Source organism: Triturus cristatus, chromosome 7 (genome assembly GCF_964204655.1).
Source record: "Triturus cristatus chromosome 7, aTriCri1.1, whole genome shotgun sequence".
Lineage (NCBI taxonomy): Eukaryota > Metazoa > Chordata > Amphibia > Caudata > Salamandridae > Triturus > Triturus cristatus.
This window is the reverse complement of record NC_140590.1, coordinates 467,733,081-467,737,252: the sequence shown is the minus strand read 5'-3', so window position 1 is coordinate 467,737,252 and position 4,172 is coordinate 467,733,081.

Sequence of the window (4,172 nt, the reverse complement as noted above, 5' to 3'; positions counted from 1 at the left end):
CCATATCGCCTATCTTACACCCCTGTTTAATTAAATTAAATTTCAACATTAGCAATCAATTCTCCTGTTACAATGACAAAATAGGGGAGTGGAACTAGGTTATATAGGAATACCCCCAGCTGCATTCATCTGGGCATCCATTTATTCCAAAATTGAACTTGTAATTCTGTCACCCTTAGATAGGGATTCCGGAGTGACCCTTCTTGGGACATGGCGGAATGCATTGGGAAGTAGGGTTTAGATAACATGAGTTACATTAACTCTTTGGTAGCCAGATCAAATATCGCATGTACATGAAGAACTGCCGAATGGCCCAATTTTAGAGAATGGACAAAAAAATTCTAAGATTGTGTTTTGGGAAAAAGTCATTACATACATAATGATTTAGGGAAAAAATTCCAGTGAATATGGAGTCTCTTAAAGGGTCGGGTTAAAGCAAAGTTTTTGAATGAGAACCAGGACGTTAGATTATTAGTAAAGTGATTTTATGTTTTATTATCTATAACTAGCTTATTATTGTTAATAGAAGTATTACTTCTATGTTTTTCTGCTGTGTTGGCTCTAAATTATCTTAAGATACATTATTGCTCAAGAAATCAGCCCTTCAGTCTATCAGAAATTCCCCACTCAGGAACAGCAGTGCAACACTTCTGCAGTATTTAATGGCAGGACATGTTCAGCAGAAGGCGACTAAATTACTTTTCCAGGCCCTGCTGCACAGTTAGAGTGTTGATTAAAATCAAGTTTAGCAACCATAACTTCAGGAGACTGGACACATTTGAGCAACTATGTCACTCATGATATGCCCTCTCCAACATCTGCCTACAACTGATTTTCATTGCATAAACTCCTTGTTCTAGAAATATATCACCCTCTGAGTTTTTGCAGTGTCTGAGAGTACTGGACGCGAAATAGGCCCATTGAGTGCCCCTTGAGAGTGCCTGGAAAAAGGACTACTCCTCCTAGAAGCCATGGTGCCACTCTGAACAGTATATTATATGTTATAAGTTGACAGGTGTCCTCTGTAGTGGGTCATAGCTAGGAGGAAAAGTGCATGAAGGGGGAAACCCTTCTTTTGCAAGCTATGATTGAAGATAATGACTGTGAGAAGTTGGCCTGGTATATGCTGTCCACTAGATATAGTGGGCACCTTGCACCAGTCCAAACAACCCTTATTGATGATTTGGTTAAAGACAACCTTTATTGAAAGCTATCCTAGTGGTAGATATGGAGAGCAGCCTTCAGGCTAAGTCTCGAAGGAATGTACAGCAGCTTGGTTTACCAGATTATAACCTCCTGAATGACCAAATGAAAGGAGAACCACACAAGGTATATATATAAAATATATGTATTTATTACTAAACTCTCTACTAACCTCTTTATGAGATTAGAGAGCAAGGAACACAATATTACAGTTCTAAAACAACAGTAAATAGCACAATATACAATGGGCCCTAGGGGGAGACCAAACCATATAAGAAAGTGGTATAAGAACCACGACTTGACCAGACACAGTGCCTAGAGCATGTAGAATCACTGGGACCCCAAGGGACCACCCAAGGTAGTGACACAGGGCCCCCACGGAGGACGCGTGCAGTGTGAGAACACAGCCGCAAGCTCTGTACAATCCTATGGGAAAGTCGCTGTTTTAAAAATTAAGGACACTTAGGATAGGACTTGGAGCAACTTAGAAGGTTCTAAGGCCAGCACCCATGTGAGCACCGGAGTACTCGTGTTACCTAACCCAGGGAAGCCGGGTGCATAGGTGTCAAATGGTGTCGGGAATCTTCGTCGTTTTCAATGGAGAGTTGCTGCAAAGTGCTGCTGCCGTGAAGAGGAAAAGTATCCGGTGTGATCCAAGCCTGGATCGGAGATGTGAAGAACCTGAAGCAGAGGGGACAGACCAGGGGCACAATAGACAAATGCCCACCGATGTCGGGTGTTTCAGGTGCGAAGAGGTGTAGCTTGACTCCACTACCATGGAGATCAGGAGACGTCGACGAAGACCACAGTCCACAGACGAGCTGTCCCACGAAGGATGTTGAGTGCTGGGGGGTCGGTGTCCGGATTGGAGACCAACAAGCCTTGGCAACGGTAACCCATGCAGTGAGAGTAAAAAAGCTTCGGTGTGGACCAGCAAGGTCCTGTGGACTTCCCAAGCAATGGAGAGTCAGGGCACATCTGGAGCAACCAGGTAAGCCCGTTGAAAGTTAAAGTACCCTTCTCTTGGACCCACAAGTCGATGGACAAGGGATCGCGAAGGGACCTCGAGAGGAATCACTAAATACCAGCCCACGGGACACTCGAGGAGTTTAGGCCAGTAATCTTCAGTGGAATCACTCCTTGGGGTCTGGATTACAAGTAGCCCAAAGCACAGCCTCAGGGATTGCCAAAAAGCCTTTGCTGCTGCAAATGTGCATGGTGTCCAGGGGTTCGGGTTGCACGGTCCCCACGAGGGCTTTGGATCTCAGGTTTGCTGAGAGCATGTATGTGCCTCGGAGAAGCTGGAAACCCACCTCCTCTGTTGCAGAGTCCTTCAGGAGCTGCGTAGTTGCAAACCGGACAGATGTGACTTTGGTGCCTGCCTTGCAGGGGAGTAACTCCTTTACTCCAAGGGAGATTCTTCGGTCATCCAACGTCGTGTAGATAGTTGAAGTTCTGGGATTCTGTAGCAGAGTTTCGTCCAGGTAAATCTAAAGTGCTGTAGCCAGGGGTTCCTACTTCATACCCAAGGAAGGGGTGGGACAAACTCTGGGGACCCACCTATGGGAGGGTCAGGACAGAGTGGTGGCTACACCCATGTCCTTTGTCCAGTTTTGCGCCAGTGTAGGGGCTGGCAGCCCCTGCAACCAGTTTGAGCTAGACTATGCAGAGGGACACCAAATGCGCCCCCAGTGCAGACATCAAAGCACTCTTGGAGTGCACCCACCCAGCTCCAATACACTAAAGCCTGTCTGGGAGGTGGTCACACCTCCCTGTGCCAGGAAACCTATTATCCAGCCTCCCCTGCCGGAGTTTCGTCCAGCAGCAGGAGGGCAAACTCGTGTCTGTGGCTGGCAGCATCCATTTTGTGATACCAGGGTTCTGTGAAGTCATATTTCTCCCTCTAGTAGGGTGGAATCATACCTCCCCCACCAGATACCGGCGGGGAGGTATGATTCCAAGGTGTTTGACACCAAACACAACATGTTTCCATGCAGCCATTCCAAAGTTAGTATTTACTGCGAGGTTATAATGCACTTAAGAGTATATGGTTTGGCTGCATCACAAACAACCCCCGAATAAAGGTTGCAAAGGCTGCAGAGGGGCTCTGCTCATGCATGGGCACCCTATCACATAAAACCCAGCACCCTGCCTTCAGGATTGATATGGCCTGCCATAGGGGTGACTGATAGGTTTATATTATATGTGCAGTGATATGGGTAGATATAGGGAACCTATATCTAAGTAAGGGGTGCATACACCACCTTACATAGCCTGCTGTAGCAGACCTGTTGTGTCATTTTGAATGGTCTCCCAGGGGTGGCATAATACATGCTGCAGCCCCTGAGAGGCCTCTGGGGTACCTAGGCCCTAGGTACATAGTACACCATATACTAAGGGCTTATAAGAGTACTCCAGAACCCAATCTGTGGTGTACCTAAAGTACATGCAATCAGTGCTTAATTTGTGCCGGTGCTTTCCGGTGCTCAGCACCGGCACTTTATTGTCAGGGCCGGGGCTATACATTTCTTTCAAGAGGCAGTGGTGGTGAATGTAATTTTTCAAAAATAAATGCACAAACTAAGAAGGCTTTAATTTTCCCATGTTGACTGTGCTGCTCAGCCTCTCACTCTTAACCATTCGTCATTGCATGCACTCCTGGCTGGCTGATGACTGAATTTCAACTTTCACTTTCAAGCTTGCACTAATAATAAATAAAAAAAGCAAACGGGCTCTCCACGACCCGTCTTTATTTCTGTGGTTAACATTCCTTCCCCCTCCCTTAGAGCAAGTTAGAGAGCCACGTGAGGAGCGCAAGAAGGCTGGACTCTTCATGCTCGTTACCTGTCACGTAGGCCTTCAGCAGCTCCCTATTGGGTAATGAAGGGCTAGGGAGTTGCTCAGAAGAATGCTTCTGCTAACAATCGTTCTCTAATTAAATACATTTTCCTTCCACGGAGTTTCCGACC